General features: G+C 46.8%; 1 protein-coding gene across 3 annotated transcripts in view; it reads left to right on the forward strand.

Annotated features, from left to right (window-relative positions):
* Window positions 1-7,259: 7,259 nt before the first annotated feature.
* Fyn (FYN proto-oncogene, Src family tyrosine kinase) overlaps window positions 7,260-19,208 on the forward strand; it is a 177,915-nt gene continuing 165,966 nt past the window's right edge. For 2 of the 3 annotated variants that reach the window (XM_051175547.1, XM_051175549.1), the window contains exon 1: window positions 7,266-7,409. The gene's annotated coding sequence lies outside the window, so the exon portion shown is untranslated. Of the gene's footprint in view, window positions 7,410-19,208 lie in introns of all 3 variants that reach the window. The other variant, XM_051175548.1, reaches the window with a different exon arrangement.

Raw genomic sequence — 19,208 nt, forward strand, 5'->3', positions numbered from 1 at the left:
TCACATAGATACATTTCATAAAATCTGACTATCACCTTGGGTCACTAAGATACCTCAGTGTCTACCCAACACTCACCCTACCGCTAATGGTGACCAGGAAGATTCATGCACATGATAAATCATGCATGATTGATAGGGAGATAGCTCAGGGAATCAAGGTGCTTGCTGCCAAGCCTGACAATCTGAGTTCAATCGCCGGGGCCCAAATGGTGGACAGAGAGAACTCACTGACTCCTACAAGTCTTCCACATACATTCCTGTGTATACACACACACACACACACACACACACAAATAAACAAATGCAATAAAAAATTTAAAACCATGTATAAAAGGCAATTTAATTTTTATAAGCACAAAGTCTGTAAGTGATTTACATGTCCGCCAATAGGTGATTAACTGAGTAAATTAAGATCCTTAAAATGGATTGTGCCTTGAAGTAGACCATTCCTTTTGGAATGTTCATTTCTGCTTCATCTCTATTTAAGCAGAGCTGACTCAGACCCTGCTTTAACTAATCTGGAAAAGAATCAAGGTGTAAGGCACACTGAAAGAACCAAGCATATTCATGAGGAAAACTGACACTTCTGAGGATTTTCCAAGTTTATTGTCAACTTTATGAGACTTAGAATCACCTGGAAGACAAGTTCCTGGCCATGCCTGTGAGAGGTGACTAGATTAAGTAAGGTAGGAGGGTCTACCCTAAAAGTGGGTAGTATCATTCACTCCCCTGGCTGGGATCCTACATCAAAAGAATAATCCAGCGGAATCCAAGCAGACACTACTCTCTGCTTCTCGGCTGGAGATGCAAGGTGACCGGCTGCCTTCCGCTAGCTGCTGTCACCATGGCACCCCACCATGATGGACTATAACCTCAAGCTGAGACACAAAACAAGCCTGATTTCCCCTTAAGTCACTTTTATCTGGGTATTTTATCACAGCGATAGAAAAAGTAACACATACATCAAAAGAATAAATTCTGCCCCCCCCCAACACTATCAACAGATGGTTACAAACTCAAGATTGGTGCTGTCTGACTCACACCTTGGCCAAAAAAAAAAAAAAATCTCTGCCTTCTTAGTATCTGACTTGCTAAGGATTGCTGGATTATACAATGAACAAAACAAAATGCTGGACAATTAAGTAAAGCAATATTTAGAAGGAAATTTACAGGATGGTCGTTGGTCATCCTTCTAACGTTTAGGACTATCTTATGAATTTATATTACATACTTACATAAGATGTATTTTTGTATCGATGGAAAATGTGTATCTATCTACTCTCTCTCTGAACACTGCTTACTTACAACAGCTCCTAAAGCTACATATAGGCAAGATACTGGCCTAAGCCATTTCCTCTTGGGCCTGGGAACTCACTGTGCTACATTTCCGGCTCCCTTGCATAGAGATATAGTCACATGACCAACAAACAATGAGCAGAGATGGTGTGTGTCACTTTTAGGACTGACCCTAAAACCTGCCATGCGATTTTCTTTTTCCCCTTACTTCCCAGTTGTTTGAAGAGAATGACTTCAGTGAAATCCAGGTTTAAATTCTGAACCACATTGTGAACAGCTTCATTGTGGTGTGAGAGAGCATTACAGTCCTGTTATGTAAGCTCACAGAGATGTGAGGGTTGTTTGTTATAGCAATTGGCATTTCCGGACTAATACAGTCACATCTGTGTTACTCTGATCTAATTTTTGATTTCTCAGTAAATGACACTTGGCTCATTGTGGGATAAGTGTCTAATCCTGATCATTTGGCTACAATTAGGTCGGAGTGTTACAGAAGTTCACGTCATATAGACATGGCCACCCAGAGTCCACTCTGGACACTGGAAGCTAGTCCCAAAGAAGGGGGGCTGTCATCGTGAGCCAGGAACCACAAGAGTGTCTCCTACATGAAGGACATTACACAGGAAGAAGCTAAAACTGGCCAGGCCTCTTAAGCTGATTCTTAAGGTAGAAGAAAAGGCAATATTCCATCAACCTTCCCATTTCTCAGGAGCCCTCATGCGAAAGACCTGCTGTAAATCCTAGATAATTAACTCTCAGAGACAATTAACCCTCCCTTGAGAAATGCATATGGAGTAAAAGCCGGAAAATCATGAGTGGGAAGTAACAATAGTCCCAGAACACAGGGTTAGGTGAGCAACTGCAGTGTGGATTTAAAAATTGTGGCTTAACATCTCAGCTCTCTTACTGGGAGAGCCGTGTTATCTGAGTTGGGTTGGGAATAGGCCTCTTCATGTTTCATACACACTCAAGGAATAGAATATTCAGTTCCCTCCTGTCCAAGTTACGACTAGTCTCCCATCAGCCTGTTGGATAGTACCACCTAAGGACTGGAATCTTCAGTAAGGGATATGGATGAGGAAACAGCACACACGCACACGCGCACACACACACACACACATGCACGCACGCACACACATGCACACATACACACAATTCTGCGTTCTGCTCTCCTATAGTGGCTGAAGTCTGGCAGTATGGAGTCCCCTGAGAAATATCCTGACCAGTCTGTTGCTGTATGTTCTTTTCTGAGCCTGGTTCCCATGTCTACCCATTGATTCCATAAGCCAATCTCCTAATAAAGTCTCTCTTTTAGTTACATTAGATATACTAAGTTTTTAATGTTTGGAAGGGGAAATCTTGACTGATACAATCAATGATTTTCTCATCCTTTTGTTCATCTTCCCATGACAACCCGAGGATAGATTATTTGAATTCTTGAAAGCAGTAACCACATACATTATAGGATCTATATCTTATACAGATGTTGACGCTTACGTTAGGAAAGTTGAGACAAGATCCTTTAAAAAATATAGTATAGTAAAAAATATAAATCTGTGACCTGAGAGGGTCTAAACCATGGTGGACATATTCTAACGCCTCTGTCAGGCGAGAAGGTGGCACAGGGACTGGCATTTCCTGACTAATATATTCATCGTTCTGCTGGTCCCCAGTGTTGCTCTTGAGTGTCTTCCTGGGACTAGCATGTTGACTTTTTCTTTTCTTAACTTGGAGACATTTACAGCCAAATTTTGTACATAAACTTGCATATTTTCTCTATGAAAGTACAAACATAATTTTTATAATACTTGTATTTAATTTTTTTAATTACATCATTGCTTCCCTTGCTTTTCCTCACTCCAACTGCTCCCATGTCCCCCTGCTCTCTCTCAAATGGCTTCGCTTTAATTGTTTATATATATATATGCATTTGTATATGTATATCTCATAAACACAAGATTTTCAGTCCATGTAACATTACCTGTATGTATATTACCTCAGGGATGACCGCTTGGTATTGGCTAACCGACTGCCCCCCCTGCGCCCCCCCCCCCCAGAAGTTCACTTCTCTCTCAGCCTTTCCCAGTTGTTCATTATTCTTTGTCTAGAGTTGAGCCCGTTGAGCTTTCCCTCTTCCATAGTAGCAGGTCCATTTGTGTCATGGTTCAGGTCTTGTTTAGGCAGCCATGCTTATGAGTTTTCATGAGTGTAACCTCTCTGACATTTCTGGGAAACAATCTCACAGCAAACTTGCTGGTCCTGGTCCTCTGGCTCTTATAGTCTTTCCATCTCTTCTTCAATGATCCCTGAGCCTTAGGTGCAGAAACTGCGCTGTAGATGTATCCTTTGGGACTGGGGACTACATGGTCTCTTGTTCTTGCATTTTGATTGGTTTTGGTTTTCTGTCATGGTCTCCATCTGTTGAAAGAGAAGTTCCTTTGATGGGAGGGGATGAGAAGACTTGGTTATGTGTTGGATAACTGTTTAGAATGTAGTTAGGAATTTGCTGGTTTAATAAAATGGTTTTAGGTTCTCATCTAAGATCCAAGACTTCATTAGACCCAGGTAGCGAACTAGGTTTACGCTACCGGGCATGGCTTTCCTCTTGTTGAGGGAGAAATGTGGGACATGTAACCAAAAGAATACTCAGCTGTAAATAAAAATGAAATCATGAACTTTTCGGGTAAATGGGCGGAACTATAAAAGATGATATTGAGCGATGGAACTCAGACCCGGAAAGACAAGCCTCATTCATCCCTTCTCATCTTAGTTCCAAGTCCTTGGGTGTCTGCAGCCTGAGAATTGTCATGGTATGCTGGCCCTTGTTGTGGTTCATAGGTGTCATAGCTGGCTAGGACTATTGACTGCTTCCTCCCATGGAAGTTTGCATGGCAGTTTCTGGTACCAAGGGTGACAACAATATCCTAAAATGTTTTGGGACTCTCTTGGACAACATTGACCAATTGACTCAAAATAGGACTTCTCTATAGCTGGCGTTGGGGTTTTGGTCACATGGTTTATGGCTCTTGGGGAGAGGGGGCTGACCATGCCAGCTGTCAGCATATGGGGAGATTTTATTTAAACTAAACCAAATGTACAGGTATACCCACACATTTTGTATTTAATTTTATGTAGGTAGACAATAATGTGACTATGATTTTTTGGGCATCCTTATTGTTATTTTACTTGCCTACATTTTTCTTTGTATTTATCATGTTCCCCTCTCTCTAATTACTGTATCAATTTTCCCACCCCCCTTCAAATGTCCTGTACCCTGCTATTCCCTTGTATATCGTTACCCACTCCTGCCACCATCCCTTTACTTTCCCGGTTCCTGCAGATTGTGCACTCACACCCGAGGACTTGGAACTAGGATGAGAAGGGATGAATGAGGCTTGTCTTTCCGGGTCTGAGTTCCATCACTCAATATCGTCTTTTACAGTTCCGCCCGTTTACCTGAAAAGTTCATGCTTTCATTTTTTCTTCACAGCTGGATATTCCGTCGGGTACACAGCCCAGGCTTTCATTGCCCCTTTTCAGCTGACGAGCACGTAAGCTGTCACCATTTCCTACCTACCACGAGTGGAATGGCAATGACCATGGCTGAGTAAGTAGCTGTGTGGCATGATGTCAAGTCCTTCGGGCGCATGCTTCATCGCGGTCGCTTTGGAATGCATTTGTATGTCTCGTGCAGAACGGGTGTGTATACATGTTCATAGGTGTTCATATGTGCTTGTGGGTATACTTGCACATGTGTGCAAAGTCTGTGGAAGGGTCTCTCACTGAACCAGGAGCTACAGACCCTTGCTACTGTCCCAGCTTTTATAAGGTGTGTTTCTGGAACCCAAACTCACCCTCTTATAGCAGGAAGCCCTTTATTCACGGAGCCATTTCTCCAGCCCTTCCTTGTACATAGATTTTTAGTTGGAATACCATTTTTACTTTTTATTTTTGTTGATTGGTAGGAAAACTAAAATATTCTAAGATGAGACATACTTTAGCAAATAACACTAAATATATATTGAAAGCAAAACAGGAAAAACAGATTAGACAAAACAATAAAATGAACACCAGAATAGAAACAGGGAACTTCAAAGTGAGAGGAATAGAGAATAGAATAAACAAACACCAACCAAGTAACAGGAAAATCTAGGAGAAATTCTAGAACAATGTCTCCATTCTAGCTTATGTGGTAGATACAGTGGGGGTTCACACCTTTAATCCCAGCACTCTGGAGGCAGAGGTGCGGGCAGGCGGATCTCTGTGTGTTTGAGGCCAGCCTAGTCTACAGCGTAAGCTCTTGGGCAGCCAGCGCTGTTACACAGAGAGAAACCTTGTTTCCAAAAACCAACCAACCAACGAAAACCAAAAAAAAAAAAAAAAAAAAAAAAAAAAAACCCACCACCACCACTTCAGCAAAATTCACACACACACACACACACACACACACACACAGAGAGAGAGAGAGAAAGAAAGGAAGGAAGGAAGAAAGAAAGAAAGAAAGAAAGAAAAGAAGGAAGGAAGAAAAAAGAAAAGGTTTTAGAGGGAAGGGCAGGCCAGGGACAGCACCTCAGAAAAGAGAAAAAAGTCAGCAAAATAGTGGGCAGGAAAGATAACATAGACCTTGAGCTCAGAAGCCAAAGCTGGTTCACATAAATGTATTTCTTAGAAGATTAGATTTGCTGTGTGTGTGTGTGGGGGGTGTTTCTTGTCAAAATCATTAAGGAAAAATGATTCAGGACATGTCTTAAAACAGAACTTTCGGTAAACAGGAATTACCTATAAAAGAAAATCAGGAAGGCGAAGTGTTTCTTTTTATGAAGTTACATCCTGCCATGGAAAAGCTGTATCGGAAATAAAGACCGAAGCTTTCCCAACTGCACACCAACCCCACCATTATTTCCTCAAGGAAACTCTGAGCAAAAGTCTCAGCTAGGCAATGAGTGAAAACAAGAAAACCAACAGAGGTTTGAACGCCCCAAGAAGTCAGACAAGCGACGGCTACAGCTAAATATCTGGAGAGAAAGTACAAGCAATCTCTGCTGTGTGGTTTTGGGTCTCTTTGTTGCAGGCCCTTGCACCTCAGCAATACCTTCTGACTCTTTCTGGAAAAGAAAGATACATGGGTGCCCACGAAAGTGAGACTGACAAAATATGATTTTTGTTGTTTTTGTTGATTGTTATTCGTCGCGTGTTTGCGGGGTCATCTAGCTTTCCATTTTCTGCAATGGACGTCTCTACTTGGCTCCTCACTTCTGTGAGATGCCACCGCCATTCTTAACACCTTTCCATTTTATCCCCCACTCTCAAAGATTCTCGGTATTTCTGGAGAAATGGGTTCCCGAGGCTGTTAGGCTGCAGTGGCAGGTGTCGGTCTCCACTAGCAAAGTAGGAAGCAGCTCAGAGCCTCCGATCTCTCCTGTCCGGACTCCACAGGACCCTGACACACACCCCTTCCTCCTCCAACCTCGCGTCCCGTCGCACACCCGGCGCGGCCCGCGTGCCAGGATGCCGGCCACCACAGTAACGCCCCACCCACTCGGCGGCCCCACCCATGGCCGTCCCGCCTCCCACGCGCGCACCAATGGCTGCGGCCCCCAGCTCCCAGCGGGCCCTATGATAGGGCAGCGCGACCTGACAGTCTCCGAGCGTGTCCCGCCCCCTCTCGCACCCCTCGGGATCCGGAGCAACCCGAGCATCAGCGAGAGAGTAGCTGCGAGAAGCCGCGGCGGCGGCGGCGCGTCGGTGCAGTTGCGCCATCTGTCAGGAGCGCAGCCGGCGGGGAGGGGGCTCCGCGGAGAGGAGGAGGGGTCGCCGTGCGCCGGGCCTCCGAGACCCGCCCGCCTGCCGGCCAGGAGCGCAGCGAGGCCGCCTCGAGCCGGGGCGCTCCTTGGACTCCCTCCCCGGGCGCACACAAAGCCACCGCCCGCGCCGGCCAGGGAGGGACCGGGCTGCCGGGCCGGGGACACCGGCGCCGCCCCCTCGGCGCTTCGCGAGGCCCTCGAGCTCCCGGGCCCCGCCGCGGAGCCGCCGGAGCCGCCTGGGCCGCGCCGGAGGAGGGCGGGGAGAGGACCATGTGAATGTGCTCCGGAGCCGAGCGCCACGCCACGCAGGTAAGCGGCCGGGGATGCGCGGAGCCGCGGGATGCGGAGCTGCGGAGCCGCCCGGCCAGCGCCCCCGCACGGTCCCGCCGCGCAGCCTCCGGGGCGCCGAGCCCCGGGCTCCCCGCGTCGCAGGACGCCGATGCGGGGTGCCGCCTCGAGGCTGCGCGGGCACCGGGGTACGATCCCTCGGCTGCCGGCGGGCGGGCGCCGGGTGAAAAATAGGAATTGGCTTGGGGGCGAGGTTGGCCCAGCTCCGCCCCCGCCCTCCTTTCGCGGCCCCCCGCGGGGACCCGGGCTGTGTGTGTTGTTTTAATGTCAGGGATGATGTAATCACTTAATAATTGATGCCCGTGCTGCTTTTCCTCCCCACCCAACCCCTGCCCCACTCCTCCACCTCTGGGCCTCCTCCCTCGGCGGCCCTCGCCTTCCCCAGCGCATCCTCCTGCCTATTTCTGGAACCTCCCTTGCACTTCCCCACCCTCCCCTTCACCCTTCCTGTGCCGCCACCCACCCACCCTTCCCCTTTCCCCTGTGCCTGGCCTTGACTCCTCTTCCTCTGCCCCCCACCCCTTCAGCTCCATCAAGCTCGTTTCTCCTCCCTTCTCCACTCGCTGGCTGGATTTCCTCCCCACTTCCCTAGGTCGGTGGGTGGATGGTTTTGTTTGGTCTCCTCCGGGCTCTCGTATCTCTGAGGCCACAGGCAGAAGGCACTGGACTAGAAGGAGGCCACCAAGCCTGGGCCCCAGAGGCGTTTGCTGGGACTCAGTGGGAGGAAGGATAATAAAATCACCCATTTTGCCCCTCCTTCCTCCAATAAATCAGTCTCTCTCTCTCTCTCTCTCTCTCTCTCTCTCTCTCTCTGTGTGTGTGTGTGTGTGTGTGTGTGTGTGTGAGACACAAAGAACCCTTTCAGTTCATAGAGAAGAGACATAAAGCACCCAGGGTACTGTGCATCTTGTTTCTCGTCCCAGGGGCTTCCCTTTCTTTCTGATGAAGCAGTTCATTTCTTAGTCCTTTCTACCACATTTACCAAAAAATGAAAGCTCCCAGATCCGGGGTGGCAGGTGCAGGCATTTTGCTGTATCCACCAACTGAGTGGCAACTGCAGTTTCTTCTGTTTAAGGGGGGTGGGGGATTATTTCAGCTGTCTTAGGAGTTGCCATACTTTCCAGGAAACCTCCTCTCCGCCCCCATTTTCTCCTCTTTCTTTTTGAGGATAGGTACTGATACCCAAAACAGGATACATTGATGGAGGACCAGAAAAAAAAAAATGTTTCTGAGTCAGAATTAAAACTGTTTAAGAAGACTGAGGCATCCAGCCCTTAAAGTCCAAGGCTTCCTGGCCTTGGAATGTGCTCTGGTCTGCCCATTTTGTTACTCTGCCCCTTTATTTAAGTGACAGGGCAGTGGGTATAACAGTGGGCTGGCATTTGGAAGACCATTGGGGTCAGCACTTGTTGGCTTCAAGGTTGACTTTGAGTGTCCACATCCTCCCTCTCACCACTAAAGCGACTACAAAAGCGACTACAGTACTTTCCATCCTTTGTGTTCGTCTTCAGGTGAAGAAACGCAGATTTCAGAGGAAGTGGTTTCAACTCTCAAGCTTCAGGGGTAGTTCACGGGATGTAGATGTCTGAATTCAGAACCTATGATGTTCCTCTTAAGGTGGAAATGTAAATCTCAGGCTTGGTTTGTCAAGATTTAGGTGGGATCTTCTGACTCCTAGATTGTGGCTCCTCTGCTGTTGAAAGAAACAAAACTGTCCCAAGTTTATTCTTTCTTTAGCTGTTTTAGCTGTTTAGAGTTGTGAACGTTTATATTTAAAAAAAAAAAAAAAAGGCAGAAGGGTTAATCCTAATTGTTCTCTGAAAATAGAGGCTGGTTTCTTGGGGTACCAGACCCAGAAAGGAAGGTTAGTACACAGTACACTTACGCTGTGCTGCCCAAGTTAGAGGAACTTATTGATGAGTTAACATCAGATATCGTGTCTTCTGTCTGTTTCGACCACTAATTAATTGGTCAGCACCTTGAGAAGAGACCCTAATCTGGCTTGTCTCATTTTCTAGCAAGTTTTCCTTTCGTCGGTATTATTTGGTGGTTTCATTGACAGAGCAACAATGAGTTAGGTCAGTGGTACACATCTGACATCTGACTCGTGGTAGCAGCTATGATAGGCCTGCAAGCATAGTCTGGTACAGAAGCAAAAGATAAGTCTTCCTGCTCGTGTGATAGTCCCCAGTCCGTGTCTCTGCTCAGTAGGTGGCTTTCTTCTGTGCCGTGTGCCACTCTGGGTCCCCCTCTTCCTCCGAACTTTCCATTGTAGTGTGGCTGCCGTATCCTTGCGCTGTGACTAGGTGAAGGAGGAGGTACGTGGAAGTGAGGATTGGCTAGCTGAGTTTTGTTGGATGCCCACCAGAAAAAAAAGAAAAACAACCTAAAAGTGACTACACAAACTGGGATGTTCAAGACTAGATGGGGGCACCGGAGAGGTGGACAGCGCTGAAAGAGAAATTGAAAGGGTTATTTCAAGTACCATCCTGAGTGCCATAGTGGAGTTACAAGTAAAGATGTGGCATGGGCCTCATTTGTATTTTATGAACGTAACTTGCTTACAGTGTGGGACATGGCCTGAAGCAGACAGGAGCCATTCCAGGAGAACTGTTTGCAGAATCTGAGAGGGCTGATGGGAATTGCTTGGTAGAGGTAGAGTGAGGAAATACTGAGAGAGCGTGGAGCAATCACTGAAACGGAGCGGAGATGTGGAGACCAGTAAGGCGGCAGGATGGTAGCTTCATTGTGGCCACCGCGAATGTGTAAGCATGCGACTGGATGGGTGACTCTGGAGCTAGGGATGAGGGCTAAAATTCAAACATAAATTTGCTAATAGCAAATTGCAAAATACTTGAAGCCACGGAAATATATCCCTTGGGGAGAATATGTTAGTAGAATAGATGGGGTGAGCCCTACAATGGAATAGGGGTGCAGGCCCTCAGTGGAGGGGTCCCAGTTATGGGTCAGGCCAGGGGGTTCACCAGATAACAGGATGGAAGTGCCATTGGATTTAGCATGGGACATTTGGAAACCTGACCTGTGAACCATCCAGAGACCAGAGAGGTAGCAGTGTAGTAGTCAGACATGTAATCACAAGCGATCCACTTACTGAGATTTTCAAGGTTTCAGGTCACAGAACCTAGAATCTTAAGGATCATATAGTTCAGCATGCTAATTTCACTTGAGGCAAAATGAAATCCAGAGAGACTCGGTGACCTATTCAGAGGGCCCAGTCCCCGTGTCCTGAGCCTTTCAGTTCCGGTGAGAGTAGAGTTTAGTGGTGGTGGACGTCCTTCTGTGTATATGTTTCTCTTATTGGTTGATGAATAAAACACCGTTTGGCCAATAGAGGCAGGAAGATAAGCGGGACTAAGAGATAAAGAGAATTCTGGGAAAGGTAGGCCCGCCAGAGAGATGTCATGGAGGAACCAGGAGGAGAGGACACACTAGGCATTTTCCAGTAAGATAAGGCCATGAAGAAATGCAGATTAGTAGTTATAGGTTAATAGTTAAGACAGACCTAGCCAATAAGAAGCCCTAGCCTTCGGCCAATAGTTTTATAATTAATATAGCGTGCTCATTTGGGGCTGAAGTGGCGGGACCTTGTGGGACAAGAAGAAACTTTAGCAACAGTTTAGAGCATGGAGCTGAGATGGCCTCTGGGTTTGATCGTCCCAGATGTGTGACCTGATCTTTCTTTATCTCCCTCCGCCCCTCTCTCCCTCCCTCCCTCCCTCCCTCTCTTTTATATGTGGGATGGGGATGGTAAATGCACAGAGTGCAGTTGTCTGAGGAGGCCAGCAGTGTCAGATCCCTTGGTGCTGGAGATAAAGATAGTTGTGAGCTGAGTTAGGGTCATCTCCAACAGCATTATACATTCTTAACCATTGAAACTTCTCTCTGCTCCCATCTCTTCTAAACCACTAGTTCTCAACCTTCCTAATGCTGCAACCCTTTAATATAGTTCCTCATGTTGTGGTGACCCCAACCATAAAATTGTCATTGCTACTTTGTAACTGTAATTTTGTTACTGTTATGAATCTTAATGCAAATATATGTTTTCTGATGGTGTGTGTGTGTGTGTGTGTGTGTGTGTGTGTGTGTGTGTGTGTGTTTGTTTTGAGACAGTGTTTCTCTGTGTAGCCCTGGCTGTTCTGGAACTCACTTTGGAGACCAGGCTGGTCTTGAACTCAGAGATACTCCTCTCCTGCCTCTACTTTCTAAGTGCTGGAATTAAATGTGTGTACCATCACCATCTGGCGACATTTCCAGTGATCTTAGGTGACAACCCTGTGAAAGTGTCATTTGACACCCCCCCCCATGGGTCACTACTCACAGATTGAGAACCACTGCTTTAAATGAAGACGGAATGAATTGACAAATGTAAAGCAATTTAAAAAATCACACCTTACCTATCAGTAAACACTGTGTTTGCTGTTGCTAATATATAATGTATGCACACACATATGTATACATGTATGTGCACACACAAGCAATTAGAAAGCAGAGATCACATTATGTATGCCTGCGATCTTGAGCAACACTGGTTTGTTTGTGTGTGTGTATGCCTATTAAAAATGTATTGTGTGTGTATTAGGAAAATTTGAGTATGTAGAAAGAGACTTAATGGAAGACTTAGTCTCAGGTCAAGAAGTGTTAGGAAAGGTTGGAGATTTGTGTATGTGGGTGGTTGAAACAGCAGTTTTAGTGAGTTCTTAAGAAATGCAGACTCTTCTTTATCCTTGAGAACAGAAACATAAAGGCATTCCTGAGTCAGCCCTGTAAAGGGTTTCTTTGTTTCAGTCAGAGCCAGAACTGTAACCTACTTATCCGTCAGTTCCTCCAGTTGGACTTTACAATGTATCCTGATTTTGCAAAGGAAAAAGAAATTACAAAGTAGGAAAAACCATGCATTTGATTTCTGAAAAAAAAAAAAAAAAGCTAGAGTTGGGTTATTTAGAGAAATATGATCATCTTCAAGGGTTTGTAGTGAAGCAAATCTAATTTTTAGCTTTTAAAACAGCCTAAGTAGCCTCAAAAACATTATGTAGATGGGCTTCAGTGATGTGCAGTATAGACAGTTTAGGGATAAGTGACACTCTGGACTTGATTAGGACGCAGTAATCCTAGAAGGATATAAATTGAACTGGATTTATGGCCTAATAAAAACGTGGGAAGAAAAGCTGACTGACTCATGAAACTTTTAACAGTGTTTGCGAGACTCGGAGTTGTGACATTCAGGTGAAAATGCTTCTGTTGGTCGCCACCTGGTTCCACTGGGCTGCTCTGCCCCTCCCTTGGGATGGGAGGCTACCTTGGGCTTCTTGGGTGCATTTTAGGAAGTACAGATTCCTTTCTGCTTCAGTATGCCCACAATCTCAAGCAACACCATGCTGTTTTGGGAAAGTAGATACTGAGCATCTATTTCCTGTAAACTTTTGTGAGAAAAAAATTACAGTGCCAGAAAGGCTTAGCTTAGTGCTTATTCCTAGTCCTAAAGCTTTTCCTAAGGATTATGTGTTTTGGTCCTGTACTCCCATCACCATTTCTGTTGGTAATAAAAAAAAATGTACACAGCTTCTCACAGCTACTCATTCTTATCTGAATATTCTGGAGATAATATCATCCTTTTATTGAACCCTGGAGGCCTATGTTTGCCATTCTACATACAGCATTTTTTGTTTGTTTGTTTTAATCACAACAACTCCGTGTGACAGGGACACTATCATTATCCCCATTAGTCACATGGGTAGACCGAGGCTCAAAGCTATGAGGTCACTTGCTAGTGTCACACTGCTTCTGAAGGCTGTTACCCCTCTCTGCCTTTGCCCCGCAGTTACTCAGTTACTGTGTCATGTGCTGGGGACAGACAGACAGGCACCTTCGCTCCACTGTGAAACTTCACTCCTGATGTAGCCACTGAGGACTCCCCTCCCTCAAAGCCCCCTCAGCACTTCCTGTCACCCTCATCACAGCCTGACTCACGAACCGAGGGCGTCAGATGGGTGCGGGACAAGGAGCCCTGGACTTTTACAGTGCTGTGTAAACCATGGCAAATCAGGGTTATATGGGGGTGATTAGTCTGGGTGGCATGCAACATTATTCCATGACGTGATTAGCTCCACTTATAAAATCAAAAAACCTAAAGCACAGAGGTTATGTGATTCTTTTTTTTTTTTTTTTTCTTGTCAAGGCTAGTAAGTGGCAGAGCTGGGGATCTGAACCCAGGTGGTCTGGCTTCCTTCTTTCCTTTCCTTTTGTTCTGCCTCTCAAAAGAGTGTGACCCATGGGGGTGAGTCTGTACCCAACCTCAACGCACGCACGGCTTGTGTATGTGAGCATCGGCCCTTCTCGTCTTCCGTCCACCCTTGCAGACCAGCAAACAGGTAGTAAAACCTGGCTTTCCCTCCTAAGAGCTCGGTGTCAGTGATTGCAGAGTACCTGGGCCCTGCAGGAACGCCTGCCCCCAGGCCACCTTCTGATTACAACAGGGCAGCCGGGGTAGACCGCTTTGAAATCTGTAGCTTGGAGGGGTGATGTGAATAGAGGGGGAGGAGCTTCCAGAAGGTAGGGAGTTTAGAGTCCCAGCTATAGTGGTGGGACTATTGTTAGAAATGGCCCCCGGCAGAGTCTGGGGGGGGGGCGGCTTGGCCTCTGTCACAAGAAGACCTCTTGGCATTTTAGAGGTCTCTAAGTCTCTGCTTCTTTTGAATATGCTAGTGGGAATTTATCTGATGAATTCAGGCTCTTTATTTTGTTCAGAGCATCCATCTTTGAGCCACCCTAAAATAGCAGGCTTTTTAGAGGTTGTGTAAGGAGTCCATCTGCTTTGTATTGGAAAGTAGGGCTTTAACGGAAAATTTAAAGCAAGCCTGTTCTCCTTTCCCCCAACAAGGTCCAAGGAGCTTTCCCTTGTTCTCCTTTTAATCCCAGAAAAAGGGATTGGGTCTGTGTGTCTGTGACAACCTGTCCAGTGTAAACTCCAGTGAGAGGCAAGAGTACCAGGAAGTTCCTTCACTTCCACACCTGTTAAAAGTCATAACATTTTCAAATCTTGCCACTAGTAAAATTTGATTTTTGTTTCAATTTTATTTTAATTTCAGCATGTGAGTAACATAAGAGTGTTTTAAGAAGTGTTCACAGTTTCTCTGGTTATTCTCTCAGTTTGGAGGGTGTCACTTTGGGCCAGTTTATTTTCTAACCCAGAAATGCAAACACAGCATCTTACTGTTCTCAGATCCAGGCTCCGGAGCTGCTTATCCGCAAACCCTTAACGTTTTGTCATTCTTATCACTTACCATCGTCTCTTTGTGAGTCCTTTGTACACCGTGATCGGCTCCTCCTCCTTGGAACTCATACCCTTCTGCCTCTGGCATGCATAGAGCATTTGCTTTATTCCTGTTTCTGGATTAGGGAGGAGGCACCCATCCTTGTCAGCAAGAGCTGGTGTTGCTGCTGTTTCCTCCAGCATGCTAACAACCCACTGAGTAGGAGGTGAAAGTCCAGATTCCTGAGCGTGGCCTTCAAAGCCTCCACAGTCTCGGGACCATTCCTCGGTCAAACCCGGCTCTCCTCACTGCTTAGCCAAGATGCCTGTTCACCCACTGTGTCTTTAATAGTGAACATGTTCTTGCCTTTGTTCCTGTTTCCTACACCCCTAGTCTTCCCTTTCCCTTAGAGTTCTTCCTGTTTGTTAAGAGCCAGCCAGACCCCCAGTCTCTTGATTTGCTTACATTAAGCATTTATATCTCTCAGTAGCTTCTTAATGTATGACGCCCTTATGTTACTAGTAGAACCTGATAGGAGAAACCCAAGGTTCAGACAGTTTTATGAGTTGCCCAGGTTAATACCCCAGCTGCTCATTTAGTTTAGACCAGCTCTCCAGTTTCCTAAAGTTCTTGTGTGGGAGTCTCGTCTTCTCAGGAAGTGTTGGTCCTTTGGTTTGTGCCACCCTTTGGTCTGTCCTCTTTCAGCTTGGAGTGGGTGGCACTCCCAAGTGGAAGGCCAATAGATGTTTCTTTGGATCGGCCTGCAGCAAGGTCTGGGGTGCAGCTGGTTTCCTGGGTGTCATGTTATCAGGCCGGCGTCTTCCTGAGCATTGAGCTTCCGAGTGTTCTAGTGGCAGAAGATGCCTTCCCTATGACTATCTATGGTTAGTTAGCAGGTGTCCTAGACTGCTCATGGCCGATCATATGTTGAGAACGGAATGTGTTCAAAGAACTCTGTTCGGAAGTGTTAGCTCTTTGCTGCTAGTTTCAGGTGGCCAGGAACGCAGTTAGGGTCTTGTCCCTCTGCCATTAGGTTTCCATCATAGTTTTCAATGGGAGAGGGGAGATAAGGCAAGGGACAGAGGGTACCATACTGCCGAGTGACGTGCAGGACCCGGGGAACGCCGTGCCGCAGCCGGAGGAGGCTGGCAGTGAACGGGGCCTGCAGCCTCTGAGGCAGAGAGCCGGGCCTCACCTACCATGTGCCTGTCCACTTGTGGGCTTCATGTTGACTGAATTGCCCCAGGCGTACAGAAGGCAGCTTGGTCTGTGGGAGCGCCTTCATCATCTGAAGAACCCCTTTATCAGGGGAGGGGGGCTTTATGCCAGATTTAAGGTCCCATAGAGTAAAGATTTGACAATGTAGCTCAGCTTCAGCCTTTTTTTTTTTTTCTTTTAAATGTCTTTGAACGGAATGGTAGGAAATGAGCTTTTTATAAACTGTTTTCCATGGTTACAGGAGGGACCAGTCGAGTCATTTTTGCAACAAAAGACACAACAGCACAATGGGCTGTGTTTGTCAGGCATTCATTAAGAGCCCTCTGAACCACCTGTGAGCCACACTGGGGTTCCTCATTAATGGCTTCCCCTACCCAGATCTCACCTGATCTCATGTGCGTGGGGGAGGGGGCTGGAAGAAGAACATTTTGCCCGCGTTCTCCGTTGTTTGGAATGTCATTGTGGTCTTTGGGAAGTGGGGGTAGGGTGTTTTGCTTGCTTTAACTATGCACAGCCTAGGATCTAAGATTTTCCTCCCCCCCCCCCCCCCCCCCGCCTTCAGTGTTGGAGGGCACTTGCTGGTCTCTAGATTTATTTACCGCCGCTTTTGTGCCTGCCATTGTGAATCCGGTCTTAGTAGCAATAGTCTAAAGGATTGAACACAGCTGGAGCAAGCTGTGCACTTGAGCTTGCTGGTTACCCTGTTCCTGCACGCTTTTACTCTACTTCCTGCCGGAGACGGGTTGTAAGAAAACTTGCCTTTTGCTCCTGGGTCCTCAGTCAGTTTAGAATCCACCTTCTGTTTTCAGATAATAATTTGGATTCTGCGTTCCATCTTCTCCGGTGAAAATCTTGTGATCGTCTTTCTTACCCTGCCTGTGGAGTGGGGTGGAAGCCCAGAGTGTGAACCACACCTCAGCCATTCCTTACGTGGAGGAGATGGAGGTCTCGTTGGCTCGCCGTTTCCTTGTTTTTTGGATGGCTGGAGTTGGAGGTAGTTCCTTAGAGGCTGAGTTGCTCCGTGGAAGCCAGTGAGGGATACCTGGGAGAATCTAAGAATGTGGTAGAGGGGACACAGCCAGGTCTGGAATGCTGTATCATTTAATCTGCCCATTCCAGCCTATCCATTAATCTACCCATTCCAGTCTATCCACTAATTTATCCACCCCAGTCTACGCATTCCAGTCTACTCTGGAAATGGATAGATCACAGCTCATTTCTTCCTAGTATGATCTAGACAGCCTTAAAGCTTTTAAGATTGTAGTCCTATTCATTACCCAAATGTGCTCCCACTCAGACTAGGCCAGGGGGAAAAGTCCAGCACGCGGAAGTGACTGAGTTCCCCGTGGGCTACCTGTAAGGCAAGCCTGCCCGCCCTCACTGTCCCTCGGCTCCCCTGTGACAGAAGCTCTCTGTTCATTGGACGAAGCACCTTGGTCCTGGCCCTTCCCCTGTAACAGTTCTTCCTTAGACGGGAGGAGGAGGACTGTGTGCTCTTCCCAAACGTCCATCTGGGCTCCTACTGCCCTTTCTCCTTGACTAATGAGGGTGATGTTGATGAGGCAGGAAGACATGGGGCAATGGGCAGAAAAGGACTTGGTTCAAAGAGCGCTCAGCTTCAGGATAACTCATGACTGGAGATCATAGGAACTGAATTGGCACCCCAGTGGAACCTGGAGGTTTACAATGGTTCCATGCAGAGCAGTTTTGTGACTTGTTGATTGGGAGAACTTCAGGCTTTGGAATGAAAGCTGGCCTTGTGGTGACTTAGAGTTAAGTATTGACTAGTTAAGTGGGCAGGATGTTCTAAGACTAAAGAAAACATCAGTTGAATCAACTGAAAGCAGGACGCAGGCATGGCCGTAGGCTTGAACTGGGGGTGATGAGGAAGAGCCCGTCTCTTGAGGAGCTAACCCAGTAGGTTAGCTGGAAGAGAGACAAAGGTGAACAGGCTCTCAAATAAGGAAACTTGAGGGTTAGAAGGTTCTAGCTAGATGTTGATGCAAGGGTGGCTCTTTGTTAAATGAATTTCTACTCAGCAGTAGAACCTGTGGAGAGTAAGGACACTAGATGTAAAGAAATTGGGAAGGGGAAACCATTGACCCTTTTTGCCCCTTTTTCAAACATTTATAAATATTTTGAAAGATGGGTGAATGCATGTGTTGCTTTTGTCCTTAATGAGTGTCCTGGGCCCCGGAGACAAGAGCGGTTAGCTTAACAGGAATCATATTTTCAATGGATGCTCAGTTTTCTTTCGATCTCTCCCAATTCCTGCTGCCCGGGGACTCTCCCCCATTGAAAGCTAAGGAGCCTTTAACTTTAAGAGGAGGACAGAACATAGTCAAGGACAAGAGTACTTGGCTTAGCTGTTGATGTTCAAGCAGGCCATTCAAGTGTGTCTCAGAAACCAGATTAGACCGTGCCTTCATTTCAGAGGCAGGCTTTGTTAGGAGGAAAGTAATTGTGGGTTCCATGGAACCGAACCCTGGAAGGCTAGGCATGTGTGTGTGAAGCCCACGAAGTGAGGCTGCAGGGCAGTCCCCTGGATGGAAAGGAGAAGCCTTTGCTTAGGTTAGTGAGAGGAGCTCACAGAGACAGGAGAAGTCACCGTCACCCAGTGCTCCGTCCTCGGATTTGTCTAAGGGTCATTCAGACATTTGTAGCTCCAGATTAGTGGAACAGCCCCTGCAGGCAGAAGACTGTGTGCCCTGTTACCTGTGCGGAAGAAACCACCTTGACGTGTGCTCTGCTGTGGGCACACTCAGGCAGAACCAGGCTCGGTGAAGTATGTCCCCTTCTGGTTCCCCAAAGCTTGCACAGGGCATAGGGAGGGATCCTGGGAGTCAGTCCTACTTACTCTCTGAGTGGGTGTAGAGTTGCTGAGAATTCTGGGGCCCTAGTGGAGGGTTAAGAGATGGAAGTATTCCAGTTTTACCCCTGGAGGCTGGCTGAGATCATGGCTGTAGATACTGCCAAACTCTAGGGAGGAGCTGACCAGTGTGTCCATAGACCCAAGGTCCACACCCAAGGACAGAAGGAGGAAAACCCTGTAGGGGTGTCATCATGCTTGGACCAAACCCTTCTTTATCACTGTCCTCTTTCCCTGGAGGGGGAGGGAAAAGGAAAGGAATGGCTTTGAGGGGCACTTAGAGGCGAGTTTAATTGCCTAATTGCCTGAAGCACCCAAAATCTTAACCCCTAGGGGATCATAGCAAGATTATATTTTTCTGTCCTAAGCAGAAATGTGATGTTAATAATTAAGTTGAATCCA

The sequence above is a fragment of the Phodopus roborovskii genome, unplaced genomic scaffold, assembly GCF_943737965.1.
Source record: "Phodopus roborovskii unplaced genomic scaffold, PHOROB, whole genome shotgun sequence".
Taxonomy (NCBI): domain Eukaryota; kingdom Metazoa; phylum Chordata; class Mammalia; order Rodentia; family Cricetidae; genus Phodopus; species Phodopus roborovskii.